Source organism: Coenobita brevimanus, chromosome 70, assembly GCF_032717465.1.
Source record: "Coenobita brevimanus isolate Jiangsu-jjx chromosome 70, ASM3271746v2, whole genome shotgun sequence".
NCBI lineage: Eukaryota > Metazoa > Arthropoda > Malacostraca > Decapoda > Coenobitidae > Coenobita > Coenobita brevimanus.
This window is the reverse complement of record NC_137023.1, coordinates 4,410,772-4,426,177: the sequence shown is the minus strand read 5'-3', so window position 1 is coordinate 4,426,177 and position 15,406 is coordinate 4,410,772.

Sequence of the window (15,406 nt, the reverse complement as noted above, 5' to 3'; positions counted from 1 at the left end):
CATATAAAATAGAGACTTTTTGACTTACACAGCCGAATATTTTACAAGCCCTGTGACCTTTTCCTTTAGCCGATTGTTCTCAAAATTGAAACTCTTCACCGTTCCCTGTCCCTCCGCCTCTCCACCAAGTCTAGTCAAAATCAGATTATGATTACAACTCTTCGAGCTGACCATGCTCTTGTCATTATGACCAGTATATTATTTGACCCAAAATTGATCATTTGTCACTTTTATTGCCCGTCCCCGTCCTGGAGGGGCTTGGGGAAGGTTTGTCTGTCTGATAGTTTGTCTGTCTGTCTGTTTGTCTGTTAACAACTTTATGCAAAACCTACCAGAGCGATTTTGACTAAAATTACAGGGATGGGGGTCTATGACCTTCTGATCACCTTATTGAAGTTTGGGTTAAATTGGGCTTAGGCCGAGGCTGTAGGCACAATGCAAAATGTAAAAATCGTTTTTTTGCCATGACTCCTTTCAAATTCGTCATATCGGCATGAAACCAAAACCTACAGGTGCATCTTTCAAATCTGCATTCTATAACATGGTTCATTAGCCTACATCAGGGGGATCACCCCCAGTCAGCGGTAAGGGGTCAGTGTCACGTGGGTCTGGCCTAAAATTTCAAATGAGCATAATATCGTACATTTTCACCCAATTTGCTCCAAATCTGACATGTGACATCTCTGACTGGATATCCTGTTGTGTTTGTACGTCAGCACTAAAATGACTGCTGGGGACGGATTTGCTGTGACCGGCACCGCTTCTTGTTAAAACTGAGAGGAATTGTGCAAAACATGTTTTTAAAATCTGCAATATATCTAGAGATATTTCATATATTTCGTCATATAAGGATGACACATTGACAAACGATGCAAGATTCATTGCTCCTGGTAATCACCAAACACTGAATACACAATTATTTCCTTTTTATATATTCGCCGTAGTGTCACTGTCGCTGGTCCTTACGTTTATTCACCTCGCTACAGATCTGTTCTGATCAAGCCCATGAAGCAGTGTGCCAAAAATAAGTTCTGTTGATACATTTTTTTTAGATGCGATTTCTGGGAAAACAATTCCTAAAAATATTTGTGTAATGCTCCAATATGGCACACAAAATGATACACGTCAATAAATCTGGCGAGCATTATGTTTTAGTAATCAGGTTCTGATGTCATGTGTAAAATCGCATTTGTTTTGGTCCAGTGGTTGCAGAGAAATTGAATGTTGGATGGGGAAGCCATAAACGGGTGAGGTGGCTGGATGAAGTTACGTTGGTGACGACTTGCGAGGCAGGACGGGGACAAAACACCCAGTGATGATGAGCATTGGCACCGTATTCTAAGAGGTTTTGGAGATTTCGTAATATCTTTTCTTTAGAGATTTATTCTGTACGATACTTTTTTTTTTTTTTTTTTTTTTATGTGTCCGACTCTGGGCAAAGGCTTCAGGGCCTATATCTTGGGGGCAGTAGCCTATCCCAAGGCCCAGTAGTCCTCCTACATCTCCACATGTCACCACTTCGGCGCTAACACCCACCGTCCATATTGAATACATGCTAGGGCTGTCTCATACAGGACTGGTGTATTGGTATTAGCGGGGGTATTTTTACGACATGTCGGCGGGTCATCTGGTAGATCAGGAAAGTCCGCTTTTTATGAAATTCAAATCCTTAAACTGTCCCCTGCCCCAGCCAGGATTCGAACCTGGGTCCATCAGGACTGCAAGCCGCCTCTCTACCGATTCAGCCACCGCCTCCCCCTACTGCTCTATATCCTCTTCATTGCTACTGTTGCTAACACTGAAGCCTTTACACCTACTAAAATAACACACTAGAGGATTTTAAGTTAAAAATGGCAACACAAATAGCTGAGGAAGAGGAGCCATGAGGCATCCTATGCTACCTATAACGTGGTCATTGTAGTGTGGATGGGAAGGGTATGGTGAAGGATTAGGCTAACCCCTTGAAAACAATAACTCATTCATAATTTTATGCTATTCATTTAAGGGGGAATTTATTCAGGCCAAGGGAGACTTTTATAACCAGACAGGTTAACTATTGCCTTCATTAACCTCTACTCTACCAGGGGTTGCCTCAAGTTGAATAAAACAGGATGGGCGTAGCACGAATAAACAAGACTGTAATTAGCGCTAATATGTCTTACAATGGTGATTTAATTACATATACTAAAAGAACGTAACACTTGATGCAAGAACAAGACAACAATGTTTATGCTCGCTCGCAAAGTGGACAGCAACAACAAAGTTCGACGAATACCAATAGGCTACCGGTACGTGATTTTCTCTTCCCATTTTAATGCTCGTCTACCTGTTCAATATATTAATTCCGGTAAATGTAAAGATTTTAACGGTACAGTTTCCACTGTCGTCTTTCAATGGATATTGTTTTTAACCTGTTTACTGGGGCGTCACCCTCAAGCTGAATATACTGTGTGTCGGAACATTATAAACATTTCTTGGTAAGAGCCGTATCGACATACTAAAAAGGTGTTACCTCAACATTCTGCTGCTCGTGACAAATTTCGAATGGACTAATTAAAACATCGAAGTCTGACCACAGATGGCCAGAGCAGGACCCATGGAGTAAGGAAGAATAAATAAAGATGAATCGAGGAAAATGCTTCATATTTCGCGTCGTCCAATATATCAGTAAAATAATTATTAATTCTTCACTTGTAGCTGTACCATTAGATATGCAACCCGGTATTTAGTGATCCTCGACCTTTCCAACCAGAGGACATCCAATATAGACTTTATTCTTGTTACTACCAGACAAATACCGGGTATATTGTGTTTAGGGATGACTTTTCAACCTGGCCTAGGTGGGTAAGATTTAGCCATCATTAACCACTTCACTAGTAGGCATCATTCCCAAGCTGAATGAACTCGTATGGAGACAACAAGAATAAATACGGTAAAATAATGTCACCACTGTGAAGTGAAAAAAAAAAAAAAATGCTAAACACACACACGCCGTCTACCACAAGACAAAATTTAAATCATGAAAGGCATATAACTCATCTATTTTTTAAACACTGAAGCAGAATAAATGTATACGAGCAGTGAGTGCGTAGCTCACTTCCTTCTGTTCTTCTTGTAGAACACTGTCTTCGTTTTTTTTTTTTTTTTTTTCTTGAAGGTAACAGTTACTGCGGGCTTCAAGCCTTTGATTCCTTCTTCGCTGAGAAAAAAAATAACATTACATCGCATACAATTTAATGCTTCTGTGGGATGTTTGCAGATAATGCAAGAATAACAAAAACTGATTTTGAGAACAATCAGTCAAAGGCCAAGGTCACAGACAGGCTAAATGTCAAGGCTATAGGGCAAAGTCAGCTCATATAATTTTGGTCTGAATCGAAATAGACTTCGTTTAAGTGTTAAGGGTCAGGCATAAAAGAATGGATTCAGTTTAGGGAACAATCAGATAAAAGGTCAAGGTCACAGGGCAAGGTCAAAGTTAGACTCATGTGCCTGTGTGTATACAAAATAATTAAAACTTTTTTGATCATATTTGGATTAAACTTTGTGGATGAGTTCAGGATCAGCCAAGAGGCTGACCTCTTGCTTCTGGGAACAGGTCAACGGTCAAAGCTACATGACAAGGTTAACCTACAGCTTTTATCCCATGCAGACCAAACTTTTTGGAAGGGTGTAGGTTAAAACATGGAAAATAATATTCGAACTTGAGAAACAATCATGTAAATGTCAAGGTTACTGGGAAAATTCAACTTAAACAGTTTTGATCTGATCTGAACAAAACTTGGTGGAGCGACTGAGAGTTAGGAAAGCTTGAAATAATTGTATTTTGAATGTAATATGCCTACGGTCAACGTTACAGGGTAAAGTTAACTATATAGCCCCTAAACCAGTTGGTAGGCATGGATGTTACACTCGCCGAGTACTCCTTCTTTACTTATTGAATTGCTGCAACTTTCCAAACGACTATTGTCAGCTTAGAGGAGCTTTCAAATTTGAGTATTACATCTAGCATTCCCTTACTTCTTCATGAATCAGGTCCTCTCTAATAATCAACAGGTAGCACCCAGAATAAACCATCAGAATATGCCAACTTACTAAATGAGTAAAGTTGTGATAAGCAAAATAAATCACTTACGAAAAAATGCTCTGAAGGACAATATCATTGTCAGCTAAGGAAGCTTTCTGGCACTTTGAGCGATATATTTTGCGTATTACAACTTGTTTTTCACTTACATATCCTTTATATCAATTTACGAGTACATCCATGAGTTACACATGGTTACACATAATTATATTAACATACACCAGATAGAGATACTGTATAGATAGATAGATACCGCAAAGGAAGAGGTGCTGAGGAAATTCGTTAACAACGAGAATACGGCCCTAAGTCGCATCTGCCAGCTAAAATCTCGCAATCAAAGTAACACGAGGAACAAGTTTCATCTGTATGCAACGTCAACTTCCTCCGAAAACAGTAGTGCAGCGACACTGTATCTAGCCAGGGTATGTCTTTATGACTGTGTGAGTAGCGCACTATGCATGTAAACTCACACTCACACTCTTCACTTGCTCCTTTGTATATATTTACCCACCCCTAACCTTGCTGCATTCCCTCAGCCTCTCTGCTGCTGCTTTATTTGTGGCGTGTCTCAATCTGTTCCCACCCTGTACCCTAGCGTGGCTGACTAAGAAACTCCCTCACCCTACGAACGCCACTGTCACTTTACAACTCCAGGTCCCTATTTCAGCTCTAGATGCAAACATAAAGTCTTGCCTGTTAAGACACTGACAAGGAATGCAGCCAACGCATGTCCCCCCATACCACAACACGTAGCCGCCTTCCCTCGCCTCCTCCCTTACTTCCTCTCCTTGTACGGTACTGTCTCCTACTTGATGGATAATCCCAAGTGTGCTCAGCGTTACGAGAACAGTCCTGAAGTGCCTCTCTAATGTTTACAAGACAGACACAAGCCAGAGGAGCCGGTGTGATACCTACCGTCAATATTGTTAGAGGTGGAGGGTCTGTGTGACTCAGTGCCGTAGTAGAGCTAACAGGATACTTCTTAGCACCTTCCTTCTACGATTTATTATTTATATTAGACTGATATTAATTCCATGATTTCGTTTCTAGTATTGACACAGTTTACACAGTAACTTGCAAGAGGATAAATAGTTATATCCAAACAAATCGTTAAGGTAGTTGGGCAACAAAGCCTCCCATTCCACCTACAATTCGGTTAAGTGTTGCGGCACAACTGTGTGCCTAAGGGTGTTAATATCAATACTGCAGGGATGGGCCCGCCAAACTGCTGCCGCTAACACACGCAGAGTAAATCTATCCAAGTGACTATTTTAATCCCCGAGTGCCAGGGTTCAACTCGTGAGACCTAGTATTGGAAACTAATATACAGCGTGGCCCAATGTATTCACAGTAGTTACTATTGCAATTCTACACTGTTTGGCGGAAGAAGCGGTGCCATAACACAGAACAACTCTAATGATTGGAATAACTCTATATTCCAGCTAACGCCAGACGATTTTATTCAGCTGGTGAGTGTAGCCTATACACTGTATATGGCTAGTGAGGGAGCGATCGCCCTCTACCTACACAGATCAAAAGCCCTCGGGAGCAGGGGGGTGGTTGCTTTCCCAGGCAGAGGAACTTCTTGAGAGTGAAATGGCTGGGAAGCATGCCGGCACGTGACTGGCTACAGCATAGCTGGGTCTTTCGGGTGTGGGCAATCAGGCAAGTTAGCTGCCTACTGCGACTGCAACACAATGGCGAGGTGTTCAGGAAGTTAGCCAAAGAAACCTTGATGGACTCTGAAAGAACAATAATGGCCCCTAGTCCCGTGCAGCCCTTAAATGGGCAGGGGGTGCTAAGAATCTCACGGTTGCCTCAATTACAATCTAATTCCTTTGTCAATGCAAAAAATACAATTAAAATTGGTAACTGGAATGTGAGAACGCTAAATCATGACGGTAAAATCGATGAGTTAGTGAAGGTTTTTCAAAATTACGGACTTGATATTTGTGCTCTGACAGAAACTAGATTAACTGGAGTCGATAAGTTGGATTTGGAGGATGGTATACGTTTATTGATATCTGGTCGACAGGACGGAATGCATTATCAGGGAGTAGGATTGTTGCTGGGTTGTAAGGCAAATAAGGCTTTATGTGAGTGGGATCCTATAGATGAGCGATTGTTATACGCACGGTTTAAATCAAATCATGGCAACATCAGTCTGTTTGTGTGTTATGCACCTACTAATGATGCACTCGATGAAAGGAAAGACACATTTTATGAAAAGTTGCAAGAAGGAGTAGGAAGGGTACCTAGACATGATGTTTTGATCTGCGTTGGAGACTTTAATGCAGTAATGGGCTGTTCAAATGAGGGATTTGAGGCATGTATGGGTAAGATGGGAGTTGGTAGTAGGATGAGTGAAAACGGAGTGAGGTTTGGAAGCTTCTGTCTAGCAAATGACTTAGTCATCGGGGGCACACTCTTTCAGCATTGCAATATACACAAGACAACATGGGTGTCGCCGTGTGGAAAATATAAAAATCAGATTGATCACATCGCTATCAGTAGGAGGCATAGAAGTTCTCTGCTAGATGTTCATGTTAAACGGGGAGCGGATATTGGTAGTGACCATCAACTCAGCATTGCAAAAATAAGGTTTAAACTTAAAAATCAGAAGAAGGAAAAATCTGGTGTTGGTAGATACGATATTGTTAAGCTTAGAAGGGAAGGAGAAGAAAAGGAGGAATTCAGATTAGAATGCAGAAATAGGTTTTTGGTGTTGGAAACGTTGGAAGAGGGGGAGAGAAGTGTAGATGAGATGTGGGAGGATGTGAACAAAGTTTTGCATGAGACTGCTGAATGTACGATTGGAAGGAGACATAGCTTCAGGAGAAAGAAATGGATATCAGAGGAAACGTGGGATATGATAAAAAAGAGAGGTGAGGCTAAATTGAGGAGTGAGTTGCAATGCGTTGATGAACGAGAGATTGAATTAGCAAGAGCTGCGTACTGGAGTTTGAATTCAGAAGTAAGAAGGTTAGCTAGGAGAGATAAAAGAAGATGTGTGGATGAAAAGGTTGCAGAGACTGAAATCTTAATAAACAAAAATGATGGACAGAGTCAAAGAATAGCATATGAATCGATTAGAGAACTGAGCGGTAATGCAGGTAAACGCAAGGAAATACCAGTTAGAGACAGGGAAGGAAATTTATTGACCAAAGATGGAGATATTAAAAATAGATGGAAAGAGCATTTTGAGACAGTTCTTAATAGACCAATACCACCAGAAGAGGATATACCGTCTGCTCAGGAAGATTTAAATATAGAAACAGGAGAGTTGAGGCTTGCAGAAGTGGAGAAAGCAGTAAAACAGTTAAAGAATAATAAGGCACCAGGGGAGGATGGTTTATTTCCGGAAATGTTTAAAGTGGAGGGGGATAGATTATTAATGATCTTGACCAAGCTATTCAATAAGATATGGGTGACGGGGTTACTACCATCAGTTTGGAAGAATGGTGTAATTGTTAAAGTTCCGAAGAAGGGAGACCTGAGTGAATGTGGTAATTGGAGGGGAATCTCTTTGTCACCGATAGCTTTGAAAGTTTTCAGTAGAGTGTTGTTAAATAGGTTGGAGCCGGTGGTTGAGGGTATTCTGAGGGATGAACAGGCTGGTTTTAGAAAGGGACGTGGTTGCAATGATCAGATCTTTATAGTTAGGCATTTGATGCAGCAAGTTAATGAAATGAGAGTACCGTTAAGTCTTTGTTTTGTTGATTATGAAAAGGCTTTTGATAGTGTTTCGAGAGAGACTATGGGGAAGATCATGAGACATTATGGAATACCAGAGGAGTTTGTGAGGGTCATTATGAACATGCATGAGGACACATTTTGTAAAGTGATGGTTGATGGTCGTCTTAGTGATTCGTTTGAAGTCAAGTCCGGAGTAATTCAAGGTGGTGTTCTATCGCCTTTACTATTTATATTGGTCATTGATTACATTATGAAACGCGTTGGAACAGAAACCGGTGCAGGTATACTTTGGGGAGAGAACAGGAAACTTTTTGGATTTAGATTATGCGGATGATATAGTTTTGATTTGTGATGGGCCAGAAGAGATGCAGAGAGTGTTGGACTGTTTGGTGAGTGAAGGTCGCAAGGTGGGTTTGGTTATTAATTGTGGAAAAACTGAAATAATCAATATGAATATGGAAAATGCGCAGGAATGTGTAATTGAAGGTATGGTTGTAAAGCAAGTTGATAGGTTTAAATATTTAGGTACTTATTTAGCCAAGGATGGTTCTTTGAACTTTGAATTCCAGGAAAGGTTAAAGAAGGCTAATCAGGCAATGGGAATGCTTAAAAATATTTGGAATAATAACAATTTCTCTGTGCATACAAAAATCAAAATTTATAAGGTAATGGTTAGGAGTATCTTAATTTATGGACACGAGTCTTGGTACAGCACAGTGACTATGGAAAATAAATTCTTGGTGTTTGAAAATAAAGCACTTAGAAGAATATTAGGAGTTAAGTGGTGGGAAAGGATACCAAATAGTAGAATTAGAGAAATAACGGGAGTGCAGCCGGTCGATGAATATGTTAGATTCTCACGATGGAAGTGGCTAGGACATGTGTATAGGAGACAGGGAATAGTACGAGGTACACCAGGGTGGGTGGCACTTGGTAGGAGAGGTAGAGGAAGGCCAAAAGAGACGTGGGTGAGGACAATGAGACGGGAAGCTGGAGATGAGTGTTGGGGAGATCTTGAGGAGTTAGCACAAGATAGGATGTGGTGGTGTGAGTTCATCGAGGCCCTATGCATCCCCGAGGGTGCCACAGGAAATGATTGATTGATTGATTGATCATTTAAACTTCAATACTGATATAGTTACCAACAACCGCTTGACCCGGAGACACGCACTGACACAAAACTTGACATAGACCTGCTCTGACACGCTTGGCATAATACACGCGAAATTTCAGCTCATTCCACACAGCGGTATGACCTATACAGGGCTCACAATGTCCGACGAAAAATCGGCCACAAAAGCGTGTGTGGCTCGCGCGCAACTGACTGTACATAATTATAGTTTACACCACTGTTGTCAGTTCGTCGTCCCGCGTCTTTTGATATATGCACGTCGAAATCCGAGGGTGTCAAATGTGGACAGAAACACACACTTACAAAGCTTATTCGCGTAATATTACTGATAATTGTTTAAGTTATTATCTTCCAGTTAATAGGAAACAATTTTACTCGGCTAAGAGTGGGTCTATGAACCTGAGAGTGGTAATACATCAACACACAAATACACAAACACTGATCAGACTTCAAAACACTTCTCCGTTCATAAATAATCCAAAGCAGATTGTACGTAAAGATATGCATGCGTTAAAAGTGTATTTGCTGCAGTGTGTTTTGCAATGTTCCCACATATTTTAACATTCTTGCTAATGAAGAAAATTAGAAAATGATATAATGATAATTACTGAGTACTCATTCACCATCATCGTCATCATGAACGACAATATGTTTTGAGCTCCAGTTCATCATCATCACGAATGATAATACTTTTTGAATTTTTACCTGTTTCATCATTATCATGACAGTACTGTGATACCAACTCTAACGTATGGAATTGAAGCTTGGACGTTGCTGGAAGGACACAAGTCAAGAGTGAGAGCAGTGGAAATGAGTTATTTAAGACGAGGCTGTGGAGTCACAGGGAGAGACAGGCTGACGAATGAGGATATAAAGGAGCGTTGTGGTGTAGATGTGGATGTGATAGGAAGCGTTAGAAGGAATACACTGAGGTGGTTTGGCCATGTGGAGAAGATGGAGGGTGAAAGACTGACGAGGAGAGTGTATGTGAGTGAGGTGGAGGGGGGAAGAGGGAGGGGGAGGCCGAGGATGAGATGGAGGGATGGGGTGGAGAGGTATATGAGAGAGGGGGGGTGAGTTGGGAGCGGGGCAGTGAAATGGCGGGGGACAGGGCGACGTGGAGGCGATTTGTTTGTGGCCACCCCGAACGGGATTGAGGCGTCTGGCAATAGATAGATAGATATATCGATCATTATCATCATCATCATGAATATTTTACGTTTTGAAATGCCACCTGTATTTATCATCATTATCTTCTTGGTCAGCATCATCATATTGTCGTCGTCGTGGACGTCGTCGTTGTCGTCATCATCATCATCATCATCAACAACAATATTATCATCCTACTTCCATTTCTCTGTACAGTAGACTGTAGCACCAGTCCAACAGGGCAATACTCCCGAGGTTGATGGCAAGCTGGTGATAAGGAGAGCTGGAGCTCCCGTTTCACCAGCCCTCAGGACTTGATCCTGACCATCTCCCTTTGCTGAACATTTTCAGTGCATTCATTTACACAGAGAGTAGGCCAGCATGCTCTCATAATACCTCTACCTTCAACTGTCTACACCACACTACAGGCGCATAACACATCACACCTTCTATTCACGTCTTTAGTAATGGCCGCTGGAATCTTACTATCAAATGAGGTGGTACCTCGGATTGCCATCACCGGCAGGGTAGGGCTGGCGGCACAGGGTCCTCCCGGTCGCCATCAAGCGACTGTGCCGGCAGCGACTGTTGCTATTTCCGGGAATGCTCGTCGGCGAAGAGGTGACGGTGCGGCCTTATTCTTTACCAACATCCGCGGCCTTACCACAAATTTAAACTCAGTTCATTTTTTCCTTCAGTCCATATCCCCTTTGGCCCTTTTCCTCACAGAACCACAAATCTCACCCTCTACCGATATATCTCCATTTTGTTTTCCCGGTTACCATCTCCTTACAAACTTCCGTAACAAGGGCGGCACCTGTTGTAATATCAAATCCCAATATGCAGTTGACACTGTTTTAAACTTCACCTCATCCAGTTTTGCTTACTCATTATATAAATTAAATTGTCAAAACATTACCAAATATATCTGTGTAGTTTATCGTTCCCCCAATGCTTCTTCGGAACCCAGTGTATTTGATTCCATAATATGGAATCAAATATTATCCACTCAGTTGAGTAACCTTGACCTTGCCCTTGGCACCGAAATTACCATTTTGGGTGATTTTAACATACACAATGTTGAATGGTTATTGCATTCTGCCTGGACTGACGACGCTGGTCTAGAGTGCGAGCTGTTTGCGGAACCGTTTAATCTCACCCAATTGGTAAAGCAACCAACCAGAATACCTGATAATCCTGACCATAATGCCCATCTCTTGGATTTATTCTTAACAAATAATCCAGATCAATACAGGATAGAGGTACTGTCACCACTTGGATCTCTAACCACAATCTCATCAAAGCCTCATTAGTTAACCCTCCCACACCTCCCCGTTCTAGACCTGTCAGGGTGACCCGATGGCAATTTGATAGGGCAGACTGGGATGGATTTAGAAATTATCTTGCTGATGTTCCATGGCAGTCTTTCTTCTCTAATGATCCCAATTCTACCCAGTCCCACATTTGTGACTTAATACTAGCTGGTATGGATTTATTTATACCAAGTCAACAATTCACTAAAAGATCGAACTCTCCAAAATGGTTTGATGGCAACTGTGCCAGAACAACAGCCCAAAAGTCATTAGCATATAACTCTTACTTAAAATAAAAAACATCTGAATCACTCTCCCAATTTAAAATTGCTAGAAATCATGCAAAAGCTGTATTAAATCTATCTAAATCAAACTTTCTTCAAAAGCAAGCATCAAAACTACTTAACAACCCTAATGACAATAGAATATTCTGGTCAACTCTTAATTCTTTCAATAATAACTTTAACAAGTCATCTTCCATTCCCCCAATAAAATCTTCAAATGACCCACGTGGGAAAGCAGATATCTTTGCTAGTACCTTTGCCAGAAACTCTACCGTAGATGATACCAGCCAGAATGTCCCAGTACTGGAACTTGATTCTCCCGAAATTGCCCCACTTAAAATACAGACAAGATACGTAAAATCCAACCTAGACAATTTACCTACCAACAAAGCTCCAGGCCGAGATGGAATTCCGCCAATTGTTTTGAAAAAGTGTTCCCCTGAACTTGCCTTTGTCCTAGCTAAATTATACAGACTATGCATATGTACTTCTTTATTCCCAAATTCATGGAAAGAAGCCATTATCCACCCAGTTCCGAAGAAAGGAAGTTCGTCTGACCCCTCCAATTACAGACCAATAGCTGTCACATCTTCTCTTGGTAAAGTATTTGAAACTTTAATTAATATGCACATTGTTAAACATCTTGAATCCAGCAACTTAATTAGTGATAGACAATATGGTTTTCGCCACAAAAGATCCACCATCGACATACTCAATCTCTTAACTCATACCATCCATCAATCAATTGATCTTTTTGGCGAAACTTATTCAGTAGCTCTTGATATCTCTAAAGCTTTCGACAGAGTATGGCACCGTTCCCTGCTGTCCAAACTCCCTTGCTATGGACTAAAGTCTTTTGTTCCTTTGATTTCTTCATATCTTAGTGACAGGAAAATAAGAGTAAAAGTAGATGATGTATATTCCAATTTCCACTCAATTAACGCCGGCGTGCCGCAGGGATCCGTTCTGGCGCCAACCCTATTTCTGGTTCATATTAATGATCTCTTATGTCACCCACAATCCCATTCACTCATATGCAGATGACTCAACACTACATAGTTCATTCACACTCAGACATCCATTTACAAAGTCTAATATCTCTACCTCTCAACTCAGTACAGCCATCTCCATAAATCAAGATCTATCTACAATCAGTGAATGGGGACAAAACAACCTTGTCTCTTTTAATGCTAGTAAAACTAAATATATACAGTTTACTAATAGACAGATATTGCCAGATTCGTACATTACCTTCAGTGCTACTAATATTCCCATCTCCAAAAGTATTGAAATTCTTGGTGTCTCACTTAACAGTGCCCTCAGGTGGACATCTCACGTCAGATCACTTGTTAAAATCGCCTCAAAGAAATTTGGATTATTGTACAGAGTCCGTAACTTCTTCGCCGATGAGCAGTTAGCTATAATTTATAAGTCATGTGCGCTCTCAGCTTGAATATTGCTCACCCTTGTGGAATGGTTGTGGAGAGGTTGCATTAAGACAACTAGTCAAAATTCAGAACAAAGCTGTTAGAATCATTAACAACCCTGCCATTACATATAAACTACCTCCCCTGCAAGTAAGAAGGAATGTTGCCTCCTTTGCATTATTTTACAGATATTTTTTTGGCAAATGCTCAGACGAAGTTGCGTCCATGGTGCCACCTCTCCATGCCTTCCCTCGTGCTACACGGGCATCTGGTAGCGCTCATGACTGGAATGTCACCCAGCCATATTGCAGAACTTCTGCCTATCAGAATTCTTTCATTCCCCGAACTGCATCTCTCTGGAACTCGCTTCCCCAGAGTTTTTTCCCTCCAAATTTCAACCCACAGCTGTTCAAGTCTAACTGTTACAGATATTTTATGAACAGAGGACACCAGTAATCTGGTGTATGGATTATTTTTTTTTTTACTCATTTGTTTTTCCTACCTCCGTTCTGTTATTTATAAAAAAAAAAAACAGATAAGGTGGAAGGCAAAAAGAAAAACACGATAGGAGAGCACAAACGCAGGAGCGTCCCTCATGCCAAAGCTGTACATTACAGTTCAATGCAACGAAGAAAGAACCAAAGGCTCAGAGTCTGCGATGTTGCTCTTTCCAAGGAAAACAGAAAAAAAAATACATTCAAGATCCATTCAAGATGTCTGAACAAACTGCATTTAAAAGGCCGAGGGTCATAAGCAGCGGGAAATCAGACTGAGGACAACAGTTCCAGAGCTGACGTATTGCATACATGAATGACTAAGAGTATCGATTAACTTTTGCATTAGAGAGTTGGACATAAAAGAGTTGAGGATGCACTGCCTGACTGATGGTACGCTCCTGCCGAAACAGAGGCGGGATGCAAGCATGCTCGTATAAATCAGAAGAGTAGTGACCACTGAAGTACCCTACAGTAGCTAGAGTAAAGGGATAAAGACGCAACGCTGTGGCAGAGAGAGAGAGAGAGAGTGATATGAGAAGAAAAGCCTCAGACTCTCTGTTTGGAGGAGCTGTATGTAGGACCCCCCACCCCCACCAACACATTTGATCTGTACTCCACTCAGAGGCTAATATAAGGTGCTGTACAGGGGTAAAGAAAGTACACAACAAACTTAGCACAACTAATCTTTTGGAAGCGGATTTTGCAAGGCATGATGCAAAAACGATCTTTCCATGATAGGTCCCTAGATGGGGAAACCCGAAGAATATTAAGAGATAATTAAGTTCATAATTGAGTTGTTAATATAAAAGATATTCCAGTGAATGATTCTGACGGGTCGAAAGATGCAGGAAATGGGTTTCTGAGGCATTAATTGCATTTTTCCCCTCCACTCTGAAATTATAGTTAGGTCATCATAGAAGTCTTCAAAAGTCTCGACCCCTCTTCTCTGTTTGTCTGTCTGTCTGAAAAAAATCGCTCTTGATACATTCAGGCAACAGTAACAAGTTCCTTTCGTATGCTGCCAAGATGTGACTGACGTATTGAAACAATTACAAAAATATTACAATTATTCAGAAGAGAAGATAAGTCTGGATAAGCAATATGAACAAAGAAAGGGAGTGAAGAAAGGAACGAGCATAGACTGGAATGAACCTGGACAGAAATATATCAGATCTATGAAGGCTGCTATATTTGCCCTCAAAAGACTTCAGAAATTCGCAAATGGCAAACATATGGAGATCATTTTCAAAAAATAGGCTGCAGTTCCAATAGTACTGGCAAAATTTAGTAGAGATCCCTAGAGAAAACTGCCACAAATACCTTAAATCTACGAATATAATAAAAGAACTGGCAACCTTCTTGTCCGGCTGAGAAAAATTATAGAAGTTTTATAGACAGTAACATAAAACTACTTATCCATAGGAATACGTCTGTCTTGTTATGCACTTGCTGTCTCGATATGAATGTACTTACTTCTAGGGAGAATATACAAGCGGCCTGGTTAGATAAAGCCTTCAATGAAGTTACATTACGATACCTCTGTCTCCATTGTATACGTAACACCTATACCTGGAAACGATACCGTACCAGACACTGCTCGTACAAACGTACCCAAGAGTAAGTGAGCGCCAGCACATACAATATATACTCACACATACGTCCATATATATATATATATATATATATATATATATATATATATATATATATATATGAGAGAGAGAGAGAGTCCCGACAACAGATACCCTGGAGTGCATTCATCACGTTTGCCGGTCTTGAAACAAGCCAGGCCGTCCTAAACTGAAGGTAAAAGGATTCCTGTGG